This window comes from Ascaphus truei, chromosome 1, assembly GCF_040206685.1.
Source record: "Ascaphus truei isolate aAscTru1 chromosome 1, aAscTru1.hap1, whole genome shotgun sequence".
Classification (NCBI taxonomy): domain Eukaryota; kingdom Metazoa; phylum Chordata; class Amphibia; order Anura; family Ascaphidae; genus Ascaphus; species Ascaphus truei.
Genome location: NC_134483.1, coordinates 69,059,568 through 69,072,793, shown reverse-complemented (window position 1 = coordinate 69,072,793; position 13,226 = coordinate 69,059,568).

Here is a 13,226-nt window from a genome sequence, read left to right as displayed (position 1 = left end):
CGAATGGTGTTTTGTGGCTGCTGTAGTACTTTGCAGTAACTATAGGCGGTGCTAGTATGTATTTAAACTAAATTCAATGTACTGTATTCCGATGCTGTTACTACTGTACATTAATGCATGTTTTGTACTTTTCTGTGTAATATAACCCACCCATTATTCCCATACACTCGCTATGCTATAAGCCTCGATAAGCCACTTATAAAGCACTTATCGGCCAAAATGCCTATTGCTGTTCAGTATTCCTTGATAAGTGGGCGATAAAGGCATGAATCGCCAAATTTTTCAGCCGTCATAAAAAAAATCAGCAGGTGACCGGCGATAAGCCATTAATCGGCAGGTTTTGAAACTCGTGCAATTCTAGTAGTCGTGATTAGCTTATCGAGGCGAATCGCGGCTCTAGAATGGCGAGTTTCTCCCAACATCCTCACACCAGGAAACGTTGGCGTGAGGCTGGTGAGAAGCTGCTGAGAGCCGATGAGACAGGATTGATGCCGGGAGTCTCCGGAGCTAATGCCCATTAATATCAGCACCGGAGTCTCCTTGCATGAATCCCATGCAATAAAAATGAATTTACAGGCTAACCGCGAAGGCAATGAAGGGGTTAACCTGTCCCGCTACCCACCCACCAAGGGCCAAATACCCCCTTCACCCACTCCCGCTACCACAATAAACATTAAAAACACAACAACACTAATACTCACTTCCTCTACCCCCACATGATTGATACCAGAGGCTATGAGTTGCGGGGGGTCCTCAGGTGGTCCCCGTGGGTCTCTGGGGCCCTCGGGTGGTCCCTGCAGGTGTCTGGGGTCTCTTGGGTGGTCCCTGTGGGGGTCCTCAGATGGTCCTCGCAGGTGTTTGGGGGCCCTCAGGTGTTGTCCGGGGGCCCCCGCTGGCCTGCAGTACCAATCCTCATCAGCATACTATACTTCAGATCCATGTCCTCTGTTGCAGAAAGAATATAAGAAAAATACATATCCTATGCATTTAAATGTCTCTCGTCACGTGAGCGTGGGAATAAACTGCATAGGAGATACCGGCACCCCATAATGGGGCCTGTATCTCGGGAAGCAGGGGGTCCCCGGACCTGAAAACAACTCGATTCTGCTCCGGAGACCCCCTGCTCATCTACATTAGTATTAAAATTAATATTAAAACACATCGATCTCTCTCGAGATTTGGGAGGGAGGGGCGACTCTCTCTGTGCGGCTCTCTATGTGCAGCTCTCTCTGCAGCTAAAACAAATCAAAGGGATTAAAAAACAATTTCTAAGGCTTTGGAGCTCCACCAATCCATTGTCAGACAGATAGTCTACCAGTGGAGAAAGTTCAAGACCACAGTGACTCAAACCAGGAGCAGTCATCCAACCAAAATCTCTCCAAGAGCAAACCACCAGGAAGTCACAAAAAAAACCCAGAACAACATCTAAGGATCTGCAGGCCACTCTCGCCTTGGCTAATGTGAGTTTTCATGACTCAGCTATCAGAAAAAGACTGAACCAGAATGGATTAGAAGTTCACCAAAGAGCACATAGATGATCCACAATACTTCTGGAACAATGTTCTCTGGTCAGATAAGTCAAAGTTAGAACTTTTTGGCCTGAATGAGAAACGTTATGTTTCGCGAAAAACAAAATACTGCATTCGAACAGAAGAACCTCATCACAACCATCAAGCATAGTGGTGGAGTGTGAGGGTTTGGGGCTGCTTTGCTGCCTCAGGACCTGGGTGGGTTGTCATCATTGGCACAACCATGAATTCTGCATTGTATCAGAAGATTCAAGAGGAGAATGTCTGTCCATCCGTCCATGAGCTGCAGCTGTACCCAAGGTAGGTCATGCAGCAAGACAATGATCCTAAACATACAAGCAGATCTAACAAAATAATTTCTGCAGAAGAAGAAATTCCACGTTTTAGAATGGCTTGTTCGGATCCTCTGACGAGGAGCAAGCGACCCCGACATCGGCGGTGATGCGCCTACTGGCGGACCACTACAGCGGTGCTGCAAAAGAACCAGCACTTACCTGTGTCGCTGCGGAGCGGAGTTTCGAGGGGCCGAGGTCACCGGTGCAGAGAAAACCGGAGCGACGAAGTCCCACGGCCGTGGTGACTTCCAACGCGGGCAGCGGAGAAGACCCCATCCTGAGCCGACGGAGCGGTGAGACACACCCTTACCCTCCACAGGCGCCAGTGGTGGCAACGGCGAAGGAAGGCCTAGCCCAGGCCCGAGCAGAGAGCAGAACCTTCACTTCCGGTGGCGGATGTCATTGTGGAAGAAGAGTTTCCGGTGGAGAGCCCAACCCAAGATGGCGGCGGTGAGTCCCGCGAGATAGATGACGTCACATCCGGCGGACAACCCCCGGCCATAGTTAAGACACCTGCCCCTGTCACTTCCTCATGTGGGTCCCAGTCTAGACAAGGGTTGTCTGGGGAGTCACGAGCCACTTCCGAGGAAGGGACTGGGGAGAGCCTTGACTGGGGTGACTGCTTTACATCCGATGAGGGCTCGGGGAGGGGAATGCATAGGAGGAAAGAGTCGTCTTGCACCAGTGGGAGCTACAGTATGGATGTAAAATACAGGCCTAAACGCCTAGGGTCGAATTCTAGATCTACGGGTACTTCAGGGATATCGTCTGGGGGGGAGCCAGAAGATAGTGAGGGTAAAGTGGCGGTACCAGAGAGTGTCAGAGAGACCAGGTGGTGGGCGCCCAAGTTTGAGGGGTATGAGGCCTGGTTGGACCGTACGATGTTCATACTGAGAAGGGAAGGAATAGTGGATTACTGGTGGGGTGCAGGGGAATACACAGAGGAGGAACGGTTAAAGGAAACTTGGCTTGCGGTGGCACGACATACACTCAGGGGTAGTGGAGGGTCGGCCATATTTAGGGACCCAGTAGAAGCAGACGAGACGTTATCATGGGTGCTGCCAGGCAGGGCAGGCAACAAGAAGTTGATCCATACCAGTAGGGCTGAACGGGCCATTGTCACAAAGTACAAAAAGTCCCATGGGTTGGAGTACCCTTATGTGCCAGAACCCTTGATGCAGGAGATCGAGGATGGGAGAGATGCATGGCTAAGGGAAACCATCGAGGAGTATATCATGAGTAGGTCTGGGGGGTACGCTGGGTACAAGACAGAGGAGCGCATCACACAGTTGATGAGGGTGTGGAGTGTTGGGCGCAACATCTATATGCACCGGATGGAGTATAGGCCAGAAAGTGGGCCGTCTAGAGAATACAGTGTAACAGTTAAAGATATAACCGGTAGGGAGGTGCAGAAGCCAGACCCTAGGCACTACTATTAGTGTAGGTAGATGTGGATTCTCCTTAGGAGCAGTGTAGTTCGCAGGTCAGCAGGCACTGTTTGTGATTATGTTATCATGTAATATGATAAGAACTGTATAATGTATTTTATATATATGCTGTTGGTTATGTGTTGCAGTGCTGCCTGGAGGAAGGTTCTGCAAATTTAGCCGGGAGTTGGGGTTCACCAGGGGGAGAATGTAGCCATTTATAAAAATGGTATACAGTTCTTTCTCATGCTGGCAGTAAACCTGGCAAGTATGCAGGATTGCCAGCATCAATCATGGAGGTTTGCCCTCACACCCTGGTGAGGTGTCATATGTATACAAGGGGAGTGGTAACATGCTCTGTGTCCACCATTAGTGACACAAGAGGTGTGGCTGTTTTCTGAGTCTATATAAGACACAGCACTGCCTAAAGCTAGGGGTTCTGTAGTGGTTGGAGAGCGTTAATCAAGGGATCAGTTATGATCCAGTTCTGGAGGTCTGCAGCAGTTAAGGCTGTCAGATACAATTAATAAGTTATCTACACTGGGATCAGGGACCTGACACAGGTGGTGATCTCCCTGAGGGGAGAGGTGACCCAACTCCATTGGGAGGGACGGAACTTCTGAAAGGATGTACTACAAAGAAATGAGCGGCTAGGACGACCACTGTGAGGGGCAGTCTGCATGATGATGTCAATAAAGATGCCCAGTTTCACAAGACCCTTGCTGTGTATGTGTGGAGTCATTACACAGAAGGAGGCACCACAGAGGAGGTCCTCATCAGACACATCCCTCTGCGGCCGCAGAGATCCTGATGAGGTGGAGGCGCTGCATCGGATGTGAGTAAGACTCTGATCACACTACCTCAGATGCCTGTCATGCTGATATCCCCATACCAACCCAGCGGGAGACTCAGGAGTCCTGTAAACCGGCAGGTACACCACACGACATACAGAGATGTAATGGGGCCAGTAGACCACTGGGGCCAATGTGAGATTGGGTGGTCTAAGAAAAATGTTACAGTTACATTCTTTTTCACACATGGATATTGAATGTTGAATAATTTGGGGATTAATAAATGTTGACAATGTATCATGTTTTTGTGTCATTTGTTTGAGCAGGTTAACTTTATCTATTATTAGGGCGTAGAGTAAGATCAAATAACATTTTAGGTTTGAAATATGTGAAACCTTTTCTCACCACTGTAACTGCTATTTGACAAGCAAGCACTATTATAATTTGTAGATGAATATTCTTGGTACTATCTGAATGTTATACATTTTCATTTTATAAGACTACATCTATGCAATCTCGTTTATATAGATTGTGCAGGATGCATGAAATCCCTTCTACTGTATGTACTTATCTGTAAGAAATACAACTCTGTATTTCAAGTTCTTTTTGGGGAAGTGTGGCATAGAAATGCAAACATGTGAATATATAAAAATTAATAGTATTAATATAACAAATAAAACTGCTGTTATAATATATGTGTGTAAGAATAAGATGACAACGTACATTACATGTCAGTTGATACTTTATTTATTAAATAATGTTATATATTACAGATTCCATACAGATATATATCAACTTCATCCTCCTGCACATATCTTGTGTTCTTGAGGAGTTCCTTCACTTCATCATTCAGGCCATCCCCCTGGAGCTGCTTTCTGGAACATCTTCTTCGGTTGGAAATGCTGACTGCTGGTCTCACAGGTCTCTGGGCTTTTAATACCAATTTGGGGTTCTTACTTTCTGAATGATTGATTAGGAAGATCTTAATCAATTTATTTGAAACATAGTTTCTCACATTTCTGAGGGTGGATGTCTCATTGAGGTGTTACATTTTGTAATCACTGACTTGTTTGAGTTTCACATGGTATCTTGTCATCTGTTCACACAATGGGCTGACTAATATATACATGTGTATATACACACCTACATACACATCTAGATCAAACAGTTTATAATACAGTATTAAACCACTGTTTTTTTTACAGACTTCAATTCTTACATATCTATTTAAGCAAAGAGAGTCTCTTTCATGATGACTGCACCTCTGTAGAAGTCGACGTTTGATTGAATGCATTTTGATTTTTCAATCTGCATTATAAAACAAGCTCTAAATCAGGAGTTTTTTGTTCTGCAAATATCACTATACAGGATTCGTTCATTCCTTATAATATTGCTTAAATTACCAATAAGTAATACAGATGCAGCGGCCATTATCCGATCATTTCTCGGACCAGTTTTAGTCAAGTCTGCTATATTCCACGCGGCATTCACTCGTTAATCTTCCGTTTAGGCTGGTAATCACACCTGTTTACCGTAGTTGATTTCCTTAATTACCTGGATTCTGATTTGATTGGTTGCAGTTCTGCGCGTATCCGCCAGATGGCAAAAGTGTATTTGCATAGACTATAAAGTGGGTAGTGAGTAGTCAATGTGCAGGTGCTTAAAAAACAGATAAAATAGTGTCCATTACAGTGATCCATTGTTAATTGACCTTGTTCACTGAAGACATTATCAAATTTAGGCTTTTCAGATTTAAAATCTCAAAACAGAATGTTGTGGACATTATTCTACATTGCTATGCCTGCGCAATTGCTGAATGTACATACACTGAAAATCATGTCAAGTCCTTATACTAGACTGGACTGCAGTTATGCATATCTATTTTTTTCTGCAATTAATTCTGGAAAGATAAGAAGGCGACTTTAGCAGAGATATATGGCTATATCATTGTCAAATATGATTTCTTCAAATTTTCATCAAATCAAAGTGAGTGCAAGAATTCGATATGGCAAACTTTAACTGTGAATGATTGTTTTTTTTGCTCAGCCCCTCCTTCGGGAAGTACCGGAGGTTATTGGTCAGTGCTCCCAGCTTTGCCGGTATGTTTGATCATGGCGACTTCAAAAGGAGAAAGGTCGGGTTTAATCCATTTAGACTTGTACTTCCTGAAACTGCAATGTGCCACCTCTGGCTTACCAATATGATTGCAATAATGTGCCGGCCGTCACTGAAACCCTGGTGAACCTCAATCTGAGCTACCTGGCCCCACCTGATTACCAGCTTCAGCAGACACCTGTCAACTTTAATGCAGACTACATGAGTGACTCCAGCTTGTACACACAATACACCTCTGACATTGGGTCATCTCCACCCGGTTGGCAATTTTTATAATGAAGGTAAATATAATGTACTATACAGTAATAACTTTAATTCCCAATGACACTCATACACTACAGTATACAGTGTATGCCTTCATGATCATCCGTGCTTTACTGTAAGACTGACCAATTCAGTTGCATCTGACCTCCCTCTCACCCCCACAAAGCAAAGGCATGGGACTACAGTACTTTACTGTACAGTAGCTATCTAAAAGTCTAAGACGGTTTCATGATTTGTCTGCTGGTATAGAAATTTATATTTCCTGGTTCCTCACACATGCGCATTGTGATCTACTTTACAATAGGAAGCCTTCACTGCCAATCGGACTTACAGTACTGTAGAAACCCAACGGTAAACAAAAAAATGAAAGTAACATTTTTTTTAGAGGAGAAAATAATTGTGAGCTGTAAACAAGACCTTATGCAATGCATTTTTAAAAATACTTAATCAATTTTTACATTTATAAAATCACTACTTTTTTATTTCTCTGAGTCTGCAAGGGACTGAACATTTTTGTTTATATTTTACAACATTTCAAAAGATTTCTAGGAGACCTAATCACATCTCTTGGGTTTAAATATCACCTCTATGCTGACGACAAACAAATTTACCTTTCAACCCCTGACCTTACACCTGCTGTACAAACCAAAGTTTCTGAATGTCTCTCTTCAATATCATCCTGGATGGCCATCCGCCAACTTAAACTTAACATGGCAAAAACAGAGCTCCTCATACTTCCTCCCAAACCTGGCCCTACCACATCCTTCCAAATTACTGTTGAAAGTACCATCATTCACTCAGTAGCCCAAGCACGTTGCCTAGGGGTCACACTCGACTCCTCTCTCACATTCGCCCCTCACATTCAAAACATATCTAAAACCTGTTGCTTTTTCCTCCGCAATATCACAAAGATACGCCCTTTCCTCTGTTACTCGACTGCTAAAACTTTGACACAGGCCCTCATTCTCTCCCGTCTCAATTACTGTAACCTCCTGCTGTCCGGCCTTCCTGCCTCTCACCTGTCTCCCCTACAATCTATCCTAAACGCTGCTGCCAGAATCAATCTACTCTATTCTAAATCTGTCTCAGCGTCTCCCCTGATTAAATCACTCTCCTGGCTTACTATCAAATATCGCATCTCAAACTCAATTCTCCTCCTCACTTTTAAAGCTTTACACTCTTCTGCTCCTCCTTATATCTCAGCCCTAACTTCTCGCTATGCACCATCCCGACTCTTGCGTTCTGCTCAAGGATGTCTTCTCTCTACCCCCTTTATATCTAATGCCCTCTCCCGCCTTAAACCTTTCTCACTGACTGCCCCGAACCTCAATACCCGACTATCCACCTTCAAGACCCACCGGTTAAGACACACTTGCTTAAAGAAGCATATGAGTAGCACCGTGGCTAATACTATACACGATACATAAAGTTTGGCCCCCTATAGACGCACTTACCTGAATGCCCTCCTACTGTCTTTGTACGTTCTCCCCCCAATTCGATTGTGAGCTCTTTGGGGCAGGGACTCCTCTTCCACAATGTTACTTTTATGTCTGAAGCACTTATTCCCATGATCTATTATTTGTACTATTTGTTATTTATATGATTGGCACGTGTATTACTGCTGTGAAGAGCTATGTACATTAATGGCGCTATATAAATAAAGACATATATACATACAGTTTTACAAATTTGGAAAATGGGAGATGATTATAAACTCTTTTCCCCAGCTAGAACAGAATAAATTCAGATGACACCCGAGATAAGATCGTAAATAAACGGAAAACCTGATAAAGGAAATAGAAAATAAGGAGAACGTCCTGCAACACAACATAACATAACAATATGACAGAACAGATTAAAAACGAAGAGCCTAGTCTAAACAATTATAACTAAATGAAAGGATGGGAGTCACAAGCAAGCTATGATACAAGGTTTTGAGTTAAATGGTCGAGATATTAGATCAAGACCAGTTATAAATTCAGTGGGTATTCTGGAAGCCAGAGGGTCACGTGGTGATGACTTAGCTCAGATAGTGTCAACTCGCCCTCTTTTCTAAGCACGACAAGGTCTGTTTCTTTTCTTACTTAATTTTGGAGAAAGCAGGGAAATACAGTTGCTTGTGTAGAGGTGTATGTCTAAATCTCTGTGTGTGCTAAGTAGTAAAGGGAGGTGAAAAGATAATCCTGCAGCACCATTACAGGGGTTACAGCCAGGTACTCACGAGTCCAGGGAAAATGGTGGAAAAGGAAATGGTAATGTATGCTGGGTAGTAAGATAGTCTGGGGACAGACCATCTGTGGGCAGAACAGAGGGGGAGAAAGCAGACTAGCCCATTAGAGAGAAAGGCTGGGGCTGCCATGACAACTCACAGGAGTGTCTGGGGGAGCTACAACATGTGTCAATAATGTTGCATCTTTAATACAGCAAGCTGCTGGGTGAGGGGAAATGGCACTGTATTTGTGTGCAGAGCCAAACACATACAGCTGGCACAAAAGAGCTGACAAGCAGGGCTGCGAGGAAAAGGGGGGGGGGTGAAACAGAAGTGTAGACAGGGGTATACCTGTTCCATGACACTCCCCGTCTGGTATCTGTAGATACCACTATATAACATGCTATGTGGAACATATGTGCAATGCAAACATAACATAACAATGCAAAGGTCCATATTTCTCGTAGCAAGGTGATACCGGCCGGTACCACTGGCGTCAAAGTTCTTTGGCCAAACCTTCCAGTAAGGGAAGCCAGGTGGTTGCACAGCTCTTGGTTAGCTTGATGCACCACAATGTCTCTCAAAAGTCTACGGCATTGGTAATCAGTTTTTCCGTATCACAGTCCGATTTGGGCATCAGGAGAATAGTCTCTGTAATAGGTCTCAAAAAGGTTTTAACGATCCCATTCTGCACCACTCGTACTTCCACTTTGCGAACCTTTTCGTCTTCGCTTGGGATAGTTCTGATTATAAGTCCCATGGGCCATTCGTTTCTTGCCACCTGTTTATCTTTCAGCAGAACCACATCTCCCACTTGGATATCTGGTTTTACCGTTTGCCATTTATGGCGTTCTTGAAGTGTCACCAGATACTCGCGTCTCCAGCGATCCCAAAACGTATTTGCCAAGCGCTGCACTGGCTCCACTGCCGTTTGTACATATCCTTAGAGTGGAAGCCTTCGACTGGGGTGGGAACGTTCCCTACTTTCTGGGTCAGTAGCATTGCTGGTGTCAAAATACTTGGCGATTCTGGATCTGTTGACACTGGGATCAAGGGCCTAGCATTGGCTATCGCTGATATTTCGGCCATGAATGTGGTTAACACTTCGTCAGTGAGTCGAGTCAGATCGGTTTTTAGCATTATAGAATCCAAGATGCGCCGAACCACTCCGATCATGCGTTCCCATGCTCCGCCCATGTGAGAGGAGTGAGGAGGGTTGAATGTCCACGTGCAGTCTTGGTCGCGCAGGTATCTTTGGATACTATTGTCTCATTTGTCCTTAGTGCTTATTTGTAATTCCTTACATGCTCCAACAAAATTGGTGCCACAATCGGAGCGTATTTGTTTAACTGGTCCTCTGACTGCAAAGAACCTTCTGAGGGCATTTATGAAGCTTGAAGCATCCATAGATTCTATAACTTCGATGTGTATAGCTCGCGTACTCATGCAGCTGAAGAGTACCGCCCATCGTTTGCTGTTTGCTAGTCCGCCTCTAGTTCTACGTGAGATGACCATCCAGGGCCCAAATACATCGAGTCCTACATAGGTAAAGGGGGGTTCTGTATTAAGTCTGTCGATAGGTAGATCCGCCATTCTTTGGTCTTGGCTTTTGCCTCTCAGCATTCGGCACCTAACACATTTGTGGAGATTACTGGCCACGCACCTTTTCATGCCAACGACCCAAATGCCCGCCGCCCTAATAGCGCCTTCGGTGAAGTGTCGTCCCTGATGCATGACTTGTTCGTGGTAGTAGCGCACCAACAAAGTAGCGATGTGATGCCGGCCAGGAATGATAAGAGGGTTGCTTTCCTCCCTGCTCAGTTGAGACTTATTGAGGCGGCCTCCTACTCTCATGAGGCCGTCGTTGTCGATGAAGGGATTCAACTTCCAAAGTGGACTGTTTTTGTGAACACTCTTCTTTCCGCGAATGCAATTGATTTCTTCCGCATACGTTTCTCTCTGAACATGACTGAGAACAGTTTCCTTAGCCCTTGTGATTTCCTCTACGGTGCGCAGCTCTTTGCAGATGTGCCAGCCGTGGCAACCGGTAGTTTTACCATCTGGTGTCTGGCGGAAGGAGGAGGCTATATATCCGAGATGGGCTACTGCTCGCAGAAGGGCCGTCCACCTTGAGAAGCGTTGGAATCGATGTGATCCGAATGCGTTTTTGTGCGATACCTTGGTGAGTACCATCGGGAGGTTGTTGTCTCCCTGGACGTAACGAAGAACAGTCTCTTTTGCCCTAGTAAAACCCTTTATGAAATGTCTCTGTGGCTGTCTCTTTTTGGATGTGTGAGAGGACAGTCCTTTTGACACTGTGGCTTCACCTGTGGGGCGCAATCTTTTGCGGCTATGCCAGCCGTGGCAGTTGGTTGCTTTGTCGCTTGATACTCTGTGGAGAGGAACAACTGTACGTCTTAGTCGTGTCACTGCTCGCGAGAGAACTGTTTGATCGTTCGTTACCTTTTGGACGATCCCTTTGTCGGTCACCTTTGGGAGGTTACTTTCTTCCTTCGGTGGAATCGACTCGTCATCCTTAGCTGTCTGGACTGCTGAGCATCCTAGGCCATTGTCACATCCCTCTGATGCGAGGATGATTTTGTTGGTCTCAGGGGTATGACCTTGTTTCTTCTCTTCACTTGGCCCTTCGGTCACTTGGAGATGGCCAAGACATGGTTCAGAGAGAGATGTGTGTCCACATTCTGTCACCACCGTTCTACGGGCGTCAACGTAGTCTTGCCCGTGCTCTTTGTTGGTGCACGAGTTGCCCACTATCACCCATCCTAGGTCAAGTCTTTGGGCGTATGGCGCGTTGTGGGGTCCGTTATGCTGTTTACGGACTTTATGTACCCTCATGATGTCCCTACCGAGCAGCAGCAGGATCTTGGCGCCTTGTAGTTGGCTATTCCTTTGAGGTGGGGGTAATGGCGTGCCATGTCTGGTGTGGGAATCTCGTCCCTGTTTGTGGCCATGTGGCTGCACTCGATGAGTGTGGGAAGGGGCATGTTCACTTTGCCGTCTATTGAGTATATGGTGTAGCCATTCACTCTTCTCCCTGTGGTCTCCATTCGCCCTGCGCACGTTCTGAGAGTGTAAGGAGAAGCACCGTCTTGTATGTTAAACATGTCGAAGAACTCTGACCTGACCAGCGATCGGTTGCTCTGGTCGTCGAGGATTGCGTACATCCGAATAGCCTTCTCAGGTTGTCCCTGGGGGTGCACTGCGACAAGGCATATTTTGGAGCAGGACATTTTGTCACCTTCTTTTCCGCATACCTCAGTGCGCTGAGATGTGACGGATGTTGACTCTCCTTCTTCTTTCTCCCCGCCATGCTCCGCTACGGAGGATGGGTTCTTGAGTTGGTGGAGTGTCATCGCCTCTGGGTGTAACGCTGTCACATGCTTGTCACTTTCGCACACTGTGCATTTGATCTCTTCCTTACAGTCCCTGGCTAGGTGAGTCGTGGAACCGCAGCACTTGAAGCAAACCCCGAATTCTCCAAGTAACCTCTTGCGTTCCTCTAAGGACTTCATCCTGAACCCAAAGCACTTGTTGAGTGGGTGTGGCTTCTTGTGTATGGGACATTCCCTGTTTGGGTCCCTTGGTTCCTTGTCTCCGGCGACCGACTGATCGGGAGTAGTTTGGGTCGTGGGGGGCACGTCCGTCCTGCGGGCCGAGATGGGTGTTTGGGGGTTACCATATCTCGTCGCTGTTCTCTCGTTCCTCAGGCTGCTTGCACTGTATGTGGTTTGCGCACCTAAGAAGAAGCTGGGGTCGTTCCTCGTCCTTGCTGCTTCGCGAATGAAGCTCAAGAAAACTGAGAATGGGGGGTAGACGACTTGCTTTTGTATTTGTAGCCTTGTGAGATCCATTTTTCTTGGAGGTTGAAGGGTAGCTTCTCCAGGATGGGTCTCACTCCACGAGCTGAGTCTAGGACGTTGAGACCTATTAAGGAATGGTCTTTCCTTGCGAACTCCAGTTCTTGCAGCAGGTCTCCAAGATCTCGTAACTTCGAGTAGTCTTTAGTTGTGATCTTGGGGAAGCTTTCGACTCTTTTGAAGAGCGAATCCTCGACTGCTTCGGGCTGCCGTAGGATTCTTCCAGCCTTTCCCACACTAGGTCCAGACCTACTTGGGGTTGATGCGCGTTTGCTGCCCGCAGTCTTTTTGCGTACTCTCTGGATTCGTTCCCCAGGAACTTGACTAACAGGTTGAGCTCTTCCCTTGCTGAGAAGTCCAAGCTGTCGATTGCGTCTTTGAATGTGAACTTCCACGTCCGGTAGTTCTCAGGGCGGTCGTCAAAGCAGATGAGCCCTGCTTGTACCAGGTCGCGCCGGATCATATACTTGGCTATGTCTGTCAGACCTGAGGCATCGGCGTGTTGGTGCCGTTCTGAGGTAATTGCTGGGAGGATCTGTGCGGTCGCCTCTTCCTTGGCGTGGACGCGTGATGGCTGCTGGCTAGTGTGAGGGGCTGTTTTCTCCCGGGTGGGTGTACCTGGATTGCGAGCCTGTTGTGGTGCATCCGTGTGCGCTCTGGCGTGTGGATCACTATTGT